We start from the raw sequence: 13393 nt of genomic DNA, 5'->3' as shown, positions 1-13393 counted from the left end.
ATTAGGCTTTTAACATTTTGGATAAGGATGAGCTAGTCAAGTTGCAGAGAGAGGATGAGACACTATCCCGAATTTTTGAGTGTGAGCTGGATGATGATCTCGATGATGTGTGTAAGGAAACTTTTTGTTTAAAGGACGAAGTTTTGTGTCGTTGTGTTCGACCGAAGTCAGGTTTTAAAGGAGAAATCACAGAACAATTAGTGGTTCCTAGGAAGCTGCGTGAGCTAGTTTTGAAATTAGCACACGATGAGCAAGGACATTTGAGAGTAAATAAAACTTTCAAGTGTATTAGTACGGCGTACTTTTGGCCTAAAATGAAAAATGATGTAAAGAGGTATGTTTTAAGCTGTCATGAATGCCAAATTGCCGGGAAACCGAATCAAGTAATCCCCAGAGCTTCGTTGTGTAATATTCCTTTGGTAGGCGAACCTTTTGAGAATGTAGTTATCGATATGGTTGGACCTTTGCCTAGAAGTAAGGGAGGGAATATATATCTGTTGACAATCATTGATAGACTAACTCGCTATCCCGAGGCGGTACCCGTAAGAAGCGGCAACGCAAGGACCTTAGTTAAACGATTGTTGAATTATTTTTCTAGGTTTGGTCTGCCTCGTACTATACAGTGATAATGGTAGTAATTTTGTATTCAAATATTTCAAGGATAGAATAAAAGAGTTAGGCATCAAACTCGTAACTTCCACACCTTATCATCCCGAATCACAAGGCATTGTGGAGAGATTTCATCAAACATTAAAGAGTTGCTTACGGAAATTGTGTAAGAACTTCGAACACGACTGGGAAGAAAAGTTACCTTTCGTTCTGTTAGCTTTAAGGTTAGCCCGAGCGACACTACCGGATTTAGTCCATTTGAGCTTGTTTTCGGTCACACCGCTAAAGGTCCTTTGGAAATGTTAAAATGTAACTTAATGAATAAAGAAGGTAGTGAGGACTACATCACTAATCTAGAGCATTATAAAAACAGTTTAAGGGATGCTTGGCAACTAGCGAAGGAGACCAAGTGGAAGAGTCAAGGGGAAACTAAAAACGAAGCATGATCCTTAGAGCGAAAGAGAGACATCTCTGTGTAGGAGATAAAGTTTTAGTATTAGTCCAGAAAGAAGGTCCCTCTTTATCGTATAAGTTCGAAGGTCCTTTTTCGATTTTAGAGAAGAGGGGGAATCTGAATTATTTAATAGATATGGGTAAACGTAGAGCAAAGTGGCAGCATTTAAATTTGCTTAAGAAATATAACGAACGCCCCGTGCCTGTAGTGATAGTGTCCCAGAAAGAGATTAGCTTTGAGAAAAACTCCGAGGTGCTTAAGAATTTCGAAGTTTTTAATCAGGGTTTAGAAGAGGAAAAGGTGAGGGAAGTACGTAATGTTTTAGTAAATTATCCTGAAACTATTAGTGACAAACTAGGTCTAACCAATGTTTTAGAACATGATATTGAGTTGCAGGACACAAAACCCATTAGGCAAAGTCCATATCGTCTGAACCCAGAGAAGGCAGAATCTGTGAGGAAGGAAATTAGTTACATGTTAGATAATGATTTGATAGTACCTAGCGAGAGTGAATGGAGTTCCCCGGTAGTTCTGGTGAAAAAGGAAGATGGATCAGATATATTGTGCATTGATTTCCGGAAGGTAAACAGTGTAACGAAGCAAAGTAATTTTCCCTTACCCAGGATTGACGATTGCTTAGATAGAATCGGAAATTCCAAGTTCATCTCAAAGCTTGATTTGGCTAAAGGTTATTGGCAAGTACCTTTAAGTGAACGAGCCCGGAAAATTTCCACCTTTATAATGCCATTTGGTAGTTTCGAGCCCAAAGAACGCAGCCAGTACCTTCCAAAGGTTAATGAATAAAGTTTTAAATGGCATCAACAACTGTGTCGTGTACTTAGATGATCTTGTGATATTTTCAGAGACTTGGGAGGATCATGTAAGGATTTTGGCGAGAGTCTTGAGGGCCCTTACCAAAGCGAATCTTGTTCTTAATCTAAAGAAGTGCGAATTTGGGAAAGCCTCTATTACTTATCTAGGACATAAGACAGGTCTTGGTAAAATCTGTCCAAAGGATCGGAACATTGAAGCTATTGTGAATTTCCCAATCCCAACAACTTAAAAACAGGCCATGAGATTTCTCGGAATGGTTTCGTATTTCCGTAGATTTGTACCAAATTTCTCGGAAATAAGCGCTCCCTTAACTAATCTGTTTAAGAAAGGACGCAGTTTTGTATTTGATGATGCGTGTGTGGAAGCCTTCAACAAGTTAAAGGTATAATGATTCACGAGCCAGTTCTATTATTACCCGATTTTGGTTAAGGAATTTAATTTAGCGATCGATGCCAGTGATATTGGTGTAGGAGGGGTTTTGTTACAAGAAGTGAATGAAATGAAACTCCCAGTTGCCTATTATTCAAAGAAACTGAATAAAGCGCAACAGAACTATTCCACTATTGAAAAGGAATTGTTTGGTTTAGTTACAGCCTTGCAACACTGAGATTTACGCACGTAGCGGTTCTGTTTTAACTGTGCATACTGATCATAATCCATTAGTTTATTTGGAGAGGTTTAGGAACAAGAATAAACGTCTAATGCGTTGGAGTTTAGAATTACAAGACTATAACCTGAAGATAGTTCATATAAAGGGAAAGGATAATGTATTAGCTGATAGCCTCTCTAGAGATTTCCCAGAATGAGTAGCCTACTAACCGTTTTCTGTTATCACACGAGTGAGTGTATGTGGAGAAGCGTGCGTGTTTGACTGGGTTAAAGCTTTATGCAGAATTGTTCCCTGCTGTTTAATTCTTGTTCCTCTTTAGAAAAAAAAATAAAATCAGTTTATTTCTTTATTTTGTCTCTTTTGGGGGGGCGTGTGATGGTAATTGCTTTCCTGCAAAGAAAGATAAAGGAAAGGAGAATGCATTTTCGAGAAGTTCGGCAGCAAGGAGGCGTTAGCGAATTGTGTTGGAGGTGCCTGTTATCTTGATGGTTCTAGAATCGGCAGGAGTGTTGTGGAACTCGTCGGGACGTGAGAAACGCCGCGATTTCTGATGCAATACCTTGTCTAGATTCATCTAAGAAGTTCTAGAAATCCCTGGAGTCTGTGAAGTTCGCCGTAGGCTCCGTCCCCAGAGTGCCGTATAAATATGACGGTCGTAGCAGGAGCAGCAGAGATCGTAGAAGAGAGACACCAGTTAGTCACAGAGAGATATCCTCAGTAAGAGCCACTGGTCAGAATATCAGTGAGAAATCAGCAGCAGCAGAGATTATCCGTGAGAGATAAGAGAGAAAGAGACCGACGAAGGATAAGAAAAAAAAGTTGTTCGAGAGTTGGTTGGATACTGGTCTAGTCGTCTTCAGGAGTGCTGTCCGTGTTATCTCGACGTCGAGCAGACTTCAGAGAAGAGTCAAGAGGACGTCTGCAATTGCCGCTCTCCTTTTGTGAAGCCACTGCTTCGAGTCATTAAACCGGCCCGCAAGTATTTGAATTGCCTCACTGTTCCCCCAGTTCATGCAGTGTAAGATTTATTTTTTTTATGTAAATAGGAGATACCATTCTGCATTTACCTATGTTAGTAAGCTTGTAAATAAACCTTTGTTGTGTTAGTGTTTCTTTCTATATTCATATCCCCAGTTTCAACTGTTGGTGTTGAAATATTTTTTTTTTATTATTTCACATCGAACCTGAAGCGACCTCTCTCAGAGGCCGTAACAATTGGAAACAGTTGTTTAACGTGGTAATTATGTACAGTTAAATTGGGGGTTACAAGAGGAGAGTAGGGAAATACCCTATGGTCACCTACTCTCTCAAAGCACTTTTTCATACAGGATGTTATGTAACATGCATGCAGGATGCTTATGTAACGAGCCTGGGAAATCTTCGTCTGATGGACATGTTCAGTTCACTGGTATTACATTAAGAAAGCACAATATTGTAATGTATAAGTGTAACTGATTGTTATTGTACTTGTGTTGAATCTTACATACAGGCTTCGATCCAATAGTTCTACCCCATATAGTAGGATATGATTCCTTAGTGTATTGAGCTTCAGTGCTTGTTTTTTTGTATTCTATAATTATATGTGCTTATATACTTATACTTTTTATACACTTTCTCGAAGATGTAGTTTCCCTAATAAACTGAAGCAAGAAGATATCACTTTATCATCGCCCTTCATCCCTGACAAATCCCAACGAGAATGGGATGAACAAACATACATTAACAGCTCATCATTTCCTCCTTTACATGAAAGAGGTTTTAAAAATGTAGTTATAATATATAACACCCAAAAGGGGGATGTTTTTGTTATAACAGTGGCAACAAGTAAGGGATTAGCAATCATACATTAATAGCTTATCATTTCCTCCTTCACAGTTGAGGTTATAACAAATATCGTTATAATATATAACACCCAAAATGGGGATGTTACAACAGTGGCAACAATGCATAAGTGGAAACAAACTCAGCAAACAAATAAAGCACTAGTCTACGCTACACATATACCCTCCTGGGCTACTACAACAATATGCTTACCTCCGAACCTACAATGACGGACTTCTACCCTATCGTCGAACGCAACCTCTCAACTGGATGCCTTCAGCATACTTGAACCAGCAATCATCAAGTGCTGCGCCGAGTTGGAAGCACCATAAGGACATAAGTGTACAATAAGAGGAAAACTGGCTTAGCCTAAATTTAATTTTATTAGGGATTTGCCTAGTTTATATTTAACAGAATCTAATATTGGCTAGCCTATGTCAAAACTCCCAGTGGTACCCTAACCCATATATCCAAGTGCCTAGCATAACTCACACTCCTAAGTATCTAAGTCAGCAAACATGCTGATAAATATCAAGAGTTCTAGAAAATTTCTTTCGAAAAACGGAATGTTCGACATAAGAAATGTTTGACAAACGAGGTATCATTGTATGTATGTATCTGTGTGTGTGTGTGTGTGTGTGTGTGTGTGTGTGTGTGTGTGTGGTATATATTAATATATATATCTATTATATATATATATATATATATATATATTATTATACTATATATAATATATATAATATTATATAATATATACATTATATATATCTATATATATAGATATATGTATATTTATATTATATGAGGGCCTCAGAACCACAGAGTTGTAAATGCCACCCCAACCAATATTGAGTTAGGAGTACCAGTAGATTTGGCAACGTTTAATCTGTCTATTTGTTGCATTTCTATGCTATTCAGAAGTTTCAAAAAGGTCGAAATCCCTACTTGAGCAGTAGGAATTATCGATTTTGTCTACATGAATGTACGCTGTGCGCGCGCGGAGGTTACAGCCTCATAAGAGCTCAGTTAGAACCACAAGGAAGCATGTGCGCAGCTAAGAGTGAGCCAATGAGAGCACGCGTCACTAAGCAGGTAGTCAGTTCTAAGCCAATCAGCATTTTTCCCCATAAGGCGCCCGTAAGTGTCGGCCAATCACCGCACAGTTTACAGTCTCCGCTATTGTTTACATTCCCCAACTCCCCTTATTTTCAAGTTCTTTAGCGGATGTACAGTATTTTCATGGTGACTACAGAGTAAAATATTTGCTTTTCTTAGAGAAATAGTAGTGAGTGTAGTAGTACTATTATTTTTCTATAATTTTTTGTTTCATTATTTCTGGGCTCAGCTCGTGTCGGCCTATGGAAAGGATCCTTAATAATATCATTCTTTCTAGGTAAAATTAACCTAAAATTACCAGAGAAAAACAAAATTAAGAAAATGTCAGTAAAACTGACTCGCTCACTCTTAAAAAGAAGTGTCGGTATGATAATAGGGGCGAGTGTGGAACACTACCACGAGACAATCACCAATTAGAACTTCCAATCAGAATCCCCCCAAGAGAGAGCTGATACCAACGGGCGATGCAGCCGCTACTACTACTACTAGAGGACGCCACGGACAGCAGCGCCCCTAGCGGACATCCTTAATTTTTAGCGCTAGCGTCAAGACGCAATTTTCCCTTGTGCTGTGCTATTTCTGGATTTATCTCTCTATTCTACCATGGAACGCTCTGCTATTGCCACGGCTAAGTTAAGTAACTCATAAGTAATATTTTACCTCATTTTTATCTTCCGGGTACCTGTATTTTCCTCTTAATAGGTCATATACGGTTCCCCGGTTGTCTCGTGGCGGCGCCATGCTGCCTCGTTAGAATTCCCGGTCCTCCATACTGGGACTTCTTATACTTATGGGCTTACTATATTACGTTCATTGTTTTTACATCGAGTTTTAGCTAGTTCAGCCCTTCTACCATTTCTCTTAGTTTGGTATTTAGGGCTATTATTATGAATTTTCCGGCCCAGCATCCCGGCTCTTGCTCTTCATCGGCTATCGCTGGCTCCGAGTAGGCTTCTGTTTCTTGGAACAGTCTGCCTCCTCCTGGGCTTCTTTCTCTTTTACTAAAAGTGTCTTTTCCATCTTTTCGATGTATAATTTTATTATATTTAGGGTGTTAGGCTAGCCTAGGTGCTTGTTCCTTGTATTGGTACAGCCTGGTTCACGTGGCCCTCTCACGGTTGTGTTGCTCGCGGCCTAGGCCACTTGCGGTCACGTGTTCCATCGCACCTTACCCTACCCCGCCCTCCCCCTTCTGGTATAGGGAGGAGCTGGGGGACCCCTTGGTTGTCATGACAACCTCAGTTGCCTTCTCTCACTCCTTCTCTGAGGCGACCAGGGGTTCCTCCCAGCGGGGGGTATAGGGCGACCACTCATGAGGTACCGGGTCTCCGTGCGGGTAGTCGGTGAGGCGGGGAGGAGTAGGGCCATCCCTCCCCCCTCTCTCACTCCCGCCGTGTTACACCCACAGACCTTCCTCCCCCCCTCCCCAGTTGCTCAGCCACCTCCCTCGCTATACGAAAGGAGCCTTCCGTCGCAGCCGGGGCACCTTTGGTTATAGATTACTGGCTCCGCTAGCGGGCGGGGCGGGCACCTCTAGTGGTCGGTTGCTTGCCTACTATATCCTTACATCTCTCCCCCCCCCCGCTACCGGAAGGGAGCTTGCTTCTTACCCGCGCCACTTCTTCTAGTAGACGGGCGGAGGGAGGTTTGTATTATTATTATTTTAAGGATATACCCAATAATTTTACAATGAATTGTGTAACATGATATTTTTATCTACCATCCCCGCCATTTTCCGTTTTCGTCGTGGTTTCCATTTACCACCACTCCTGGTTGGTTTCCTTTGTGTCCCCGCCATCAGCGGAGCTATAGCCTAGAGCACAACCAACCTAGTTACCACACGTATTTTGGCGGGGTTCTGGTTTAATCTAACTTTATATCGCTCCGGCACCAGCGGAGCATCTGTTTAGACTGTAAGTGTTTACCTGGTACTTCATGTATCTTTCCACTTACAGGCTACCAAACTGTCAGGTCCCCGCAAGCGTGCAACGCTACGTTGTACGACCCCTGCGGACACGATGAGGTTCAGTCTCATGCCCCCTGTGCCACGTCCATACAGTGAGATGATCGTCTGGCACCCAGGGAAGGCCTGCGCCATTTGCTACGGACCTGGTTGGTCAGCTGGGAGATGGGGTAAGTCCGTTATAGGCTTCCTTATCATTTTACTAACAACCCTTAGTCATAAGTTTGTTAACCCCGTTCCGCCACTGGAAGCTAATCTTGCTTTTCTTTCAGGCTACTGTGTGAGGGAAGTCGCCCTCGCCACCCTGAAAGCGTGGTGGTGGGCGGCTTCGGGAAGAACGCCGCCAAAGGCCAGCCCTACATTCTGGATAAGAAGCTGGCCGTCCAGATCTTCCCCGGCGGGCAAGTCGACCAGTTACGTTGACCCCTTGTCCGCTGCCCCTCTGATAGCCTCCATCCAGCAAGACCTCCAGCAATCCTTTGGGGTCGTAGCCTCCCAGGAGTCGTCCCCGTGGACGTCGCTGCCCTGGACCTTAACATCGAGCCTATGGCGGTAGGGGTGGTGATGTTTGTTGGTTGAGGTAGGTGTGTCGGGCGCCCAAGTCTTTCCTGGGTGCTCCTGGATCTTCTCCTGTCCCTTCTTCCAGTGCTTCATTCCAAGGCTTTGTGGGATCTGAGGTCCCACTACCCGCTCTCCCGCTCTCTCTGTACCCCCAAAGGTGAAGGGACAGAGAGAACCGAAGACTCTAGCCAAGACAACTTCGAGGAAGTCGTTCTTCGTCTTCTTCGGCTAGGAAGTCGTCGACTTCCTACGCCGATGCGGTGAAAGCGAAGCCGAGCTCTTCTCACTCGAAGAGCTCCAGAAGCAAGGCTTCTAAGGAGAAGGGCTCGCGCTCCCAGCCGAGCCAGTGCCTTCTCCCGCCCCCACCGTGCTTCACTCTGGCCTACGCGTAGGGGGCTAGCTCCTGGTCCCTGGGGGAGCAGGGTCCTAGCACCATTTGATCCCTCTGCGTTTCTCAGCAGTGGTGATGCAACAGGTGGGCGAGCTGGTTGGCTCGCAAGTCTCCGCCCTGGGGACGAGATTCGAGCAGATGTTCGCACAGTTGTCGAGCACTCTGTCTCAATCAGGCCAATCGATCCAAGACCTCTCTAACAGGGTTTAGAGAAAATGAGGACCGAGTAGCTGGGCTATCTCAGGTTTCCTCTTCCATTCTCCCCATCCCGCAAAGCACTGGGATTCTCCAACTCCCGCCACACGAATCTCTGCCAGCTTTCTCCATGGAGAACCCATGGAGAGTAGCTGCCTACGCTCCTTTCAAGGATGGGATGATCTCTATCCCGGAGTGTGGGACTCGAAGGATTGAGGACTTCGAGTTTTACCCTCCAGGTCTGACGCAGCCTTTCATCGGTTGTTATGCTAGGCTGGACCGTTAACAACGGCTTCTCACTAGGAAGAACAAGATCTCTAGAGAGTCGGTTACTATACAGTAGAGATCATGCTCAGCGGGAATGGGTCACTGCCTTGAGGACTGGGAGTTGTACGAATACTAAACTCCAGGCCTACAAAGAGTCCCTTCACTATTTTCGCGACGGAAGAGGATGTTTTCTCTTCCGTTCGCCACGAAATTAGTGGAGAAGTCCCTTCAGGCAGTCCTCAAAGGATGAGGCCCATCCCACAGTTGAGGGAGGCGGAGTCTACTTCTCCGCTCTTCCCAGCTTTCGGAGAATTGTGGGAGAACTTGCCAGCTACATTCACGCTGGGTAAGCTCAAACCGGACTGCGCCATGGACCAGTTCGGCGAGAAGCTACCAAGACTGCCGGATTCCCTAATCCAGGCGGAGTTTGATGCGCGAACCAGGTTTGGCAGGTCCCTCAATTCCCTTGTAATTACGGAAATGGCTGCCCTCTCTTATGCTACGGAACCGCTGTTCAAGATTTTGGCGAAATCTCAGTTCCAGACGGTACTAACGGACGCTTTTGACTTCTTCCAGGCTAGGAGGAACTGCCGAAAGCATGTTCTACAAGAATGTACTATTAGGCATGAGCCGAATAGACTCTTGGCCTCTAGCATGTGGGGAGCGGATCTCTTCCCAGAGTCCGCTGTCAACGAAGTACACCACGAAGCTGCTAGGCTCAACCAGAGCCTTATAGAGCTAGTGGGGTATTTCCTCTCCTCGAAGAGGAAACAAGATTCCGTTCCCACTGCTGGTAAGAAACCGAAGAAGGCTGGTAAGAGGTTCCAGCCGTATCAGAAACACCAGCAACAGCAGCAATTTGTGCAGGCGGTCCCAGTTACCCAACAAGGACAACCTGCTAGTTCGAAGCAGAACCAGCCTATCCTCCTGTTTGTCCCCTCAATCAATCTCCATCCATCCACTCCTACGCTATCTCGCCGGCCTTCAACCCTCATATGAGGCTCAAGGCTACAAACAGCCGAGAGGTAGGGCGAGAGGTTACGTCGTCAGCGTGGCGCAGGAAGGGCGACCAAGGAGCAGGCAGTTCAGAGGGAGGGCGTGGTGGCCAACCCGCCCATCAACAATGAGGCTCCCCAGGTAGGAGGGAGGCTGTTCCTCTTCCGCCACAGGTGGGGGTTCAGCAATTGGGCACAGAGCATAGTGTCCAAAGGATTGGGCTGGGAGTTGGATCAAAGATCCTCCTCCAATCAAATCATTCCACCAGATACCGTCAGAGAATTGACAGATTACGCGGAAGAACTCCTTCAGAAAGGAGCTATTTGCGAGAGTCAAGCATCTAAAATTTCAAGGTCGCTTATTCAGCGTGCCAAAGAAAGGCTCAACAAAAAGAAGGGTAATCTTAGACTTGTCAAAGCTAAACTCTTTCATTCGTTGCGACAAGTTCAAAATGCTTACCCTCTCGCAAGTAAGGACCTTACTTCCGCGTGGAGCCGTCACATTGCTCCATCGATCTTACAGACGCATACTATCATATCCCTATAGCCAGGCACTTCCGCCCATTCCTAGGATTCAGGCTAGGAAATCAAACATTCTCATTCAAAGTGATGCCCTTCGGTCTGAATGTAGCCCCCAGGGTATTCACAAAAATAGCAGAAGTGTTGTACAACAATTGAGAGCTCAGGGAATCATGGTAGCAGCATACCTCGACGATTGGTTGATCTGGGCACCAACAACGTCGAGGAATGTCTCAAAGCCACCAAAAAGGTAGTTCACTTTCTGAACATCTGGGGTTCCAGATAAACAAAACGAAATCCAGACTTACTCCGGAATCTCGTTTTCAGTGGCTAGGAATCCAATGGATTTGTCTTCCCACAATCTGTCAATTCCAGTGGCCAAACGGAAGGAAATAGCAAAATCTGTCAGGCAATTTTCTAAAATGCAAACAAACGTCAAGGAGAAAACCAGGAGAGAATCCTAGGATCCCTTCAGTTTGCTTCGGTAACAGATATCCTTCTGAAGGCAAGGCTGAAAGATATAAATCGAATTTGGCGGTCAAGAGCAAACTCCAAATATCGAGACAAGTTGTCAGTAATTCCACAGATCCTCCGCAATCAACTACGGCCTTGGTCAAAAGTAAAGAACTTAGCCAAGAAAGTACCCCTTCAATATCCCCTTCCAGTGTTAACCATTCACACGGATGCTTCCCTGTCCGGGTGGGGGGGGATACTCTCAATTCAAACAGGTTCAGGGGACTTGGTCAGTTCAATTTCGCCAGCTCCACATAAAACGTGTTGGAAGCAATGGCAGTATTTCTTACTCTGAAGAGACTGCTTCCCCCGAAGAAGTCTCATCTAAGGCTAGTTTTGGACAGTGCAGTGGTAGTTCATTGCATCAACAGAGGAGGGTCCAAATCCAAGCATGTGAATCATGTCATGATAGCCATTTTTGCTTAGCAACAAACAAACACAAATGGCATCTGTCTGCCACTCACCTGGCAGGAGTAAGGAATGTGATAGCAGACGCCCTGTCCCGGTCAGTTCCTCTGGAATCAGAGTGGTCTCTAGACGACGGGTCATTCCAGTGGGTAAGCCTGAGAGTCCCAGGTCTCCAAGTGGATCTCTTCGCCTCACAAAGCGAAACCACAAGCTCCCTTGCTGATGTGGCCCCCAACCTGGACCCTCTGGCTTATGCCACGGACGCCCTGTCATTGGACTGGAATCAGTGGAGGAGGATTTATGTTTTTGTTCCTCCAGTGAATCTTCTCTTGAAAGTCCATAAGCAAACTAAGGTCTTTCAAAGGGATAGTAGCTCTGATTGCACCGGACTGGCCAAGAGCAACTGGTATCCTCTTCTTCTGGGAATGGGTCTCCGACCTCAACGGATCCCATCCCAAACTATCACAATCAGTACAAATGAGGACTGTGTTCGCTTCCTCAGGAATTCTCAGACCCTAACTTTATGGACTTCATGAAGTTTGCGGCTAATAAAGATGCTGATATTGATCCACAGAATATTCTCTTCCTAGAATCAGATAAGAGAGATCAACCATTAGACAATATGACTCAGCTGTTAAAAATTAGCATCTTTCTTGAGAGAACTCGAACACCACAACCATGACAGTTAATCTGGCTATATCCTTTTTCAGATCCTTGTTTGAAAAAGGTTTAGCAGCTAGCACTATACCACTCATAAATCAGCTTTGAAGAAAATCTTTCAAGTAGGTTTTCAGATAGATCTGACTGAATCTTATTTCACATCTATCCCCAAAGCCTGTGCTAGACTTAGACCTTCTCAGAGGCCTACTACAGTTTCATGGTTCTTAAATGATGTCCTCAAACTAGCTTCAGATACTGACAACTCATCTTGTACATTCATAATGCTCCTGAGGAAGACATTATTCTTATTAAGCCTAGCCTCAGGAGCTAGAATTTCAGAACTGTCGGCTCTATCCAGGGATGCGGTCATGTGGAATTCCTCCCATCAGGAGAAGTTCTACTTGCTCCGGATCGTAGCTTTTTAGCCAAAAATGAAGATCCTCTTGCAAGGTGGGCTCCTTGGAAGGTTATCCCACTTCCACAGGATCCTTCTCTCTGCCCAGTATCAACTCTTAGAGCCTTTCTATCTCGTACTTCTTCAAGATCCTCAGGTGCTCTCTTCATGAGAGAAAAAGGTGGTACTTTGTCAGTAAAAAGGTATTAGACAACAAATCCTTTACTTCATAAACAAGCCAACCCTGAGTCATTCCCAAAAGCACATGATATCAGGGGAGTAGCCACCTCAATTAATTATTTTCAACATATGAACTTTGAGGATCTTAGAAAGTATACTGGATGGAAATCCCCGACAGTCTTTAAAACGGCATTATTTAAAGTCCTTGGAATCTTTAAAGTTTTCAGCAGTAGCAGCGGGAAACATTGTTTCCCCTGATACTGTATAGTAGTTGTAGTATAGATCCAGGTCTCCTCTACCTACTCATCCAACATGCCTCACCCTATCGCCAGGCTACTCGAATATCATAGCCTTAGCCGTTGAATCATATAGTGGATTGTCCCTTATTTTTTTGCTAGGGACATCCACACTTGTACTGATAATGTACTTCAGTGTACCTACCCTTATTTTTGTGCTAGGGTAGGACACAGTGTACCTACCCTTATTTTTATGCTAGGGTAGGACACAATGTGTTTGTATATATTTTGCCATACTTGTATTAATGATGGACTTCAGTGTACCTACCCTTATTTTTATGCTAGGGTAGGACACAATGAGTTTGTATATTTTGTAAATATGTTAAGTAAATCCCCTTTTGTTTATATTACATGCATCACTGTAATTTACTGTAATTACCATTTAAGTACTTTAAGATTACTAACGTTCTATTGTTTTACTGTTTAGTATAAGTTAGTTTAAGTGCTTAGTTTATATGCTGTAATTGATTTACTTATATTATATCCATCATTTTACACTGTTTTTCATTGTCCCTTTTTTCCCATCTTGTCTGTTTCTCTGGTACTCTTTCATAGGCCGACACGAGCTGAGCCCAGAAAAGGGATTTTGACGAAGGAAAAATCTATT

The 13393-nt window shown here is 44.1% G+C and overlaps 1 protein-coding gene across 7 annotated transcripts in view; it reads right to left on the bottom strand.

The window, feature by feature from the left end:
* LOC135202381 (cyclin-J-like) overlaps nt 1-13393 on the bottom strand; it is a 197005-nt gene that overhangs the window by 5879 nt on the left and 177733 nt on the right. The window contains exon 7 of one of the 7 annotated variants that reach the window (XR_010311725.1): nt 4542-4635. The exons of the other annotated variants lie outside the window; for them this stretch is intronic. The gene's annotated coding sequence lies outside the window, so the exon portion shown is untranslated. The remainder of the gene's footprint in view (nt 1-4541; nt 4636-13393) is intronic. 7 annotated transcript variants of the gene reach the window in all.

The sequence above is a fragment of the Macrobrachium nipponense genome, chromosome 30 (genome assembly GCF_015104395.2).
Source record: "Macrobrachium nipponense isolate FS-2020 chromosome 30, ASM1510439v2, whole genome shotgun sequence".
In the NCBI taxonomy this organism is placed as follows: domain Eukaryota; kingdom Metazoa; phylum Arthropoda; class Malacostraca; order Decapoda; family Palaemonidae; genus Macrobrachium; species Macrobrachium nipponense.
This window is presented reverse-complemented; position numbering and strand designations above follow the sequence as displayed.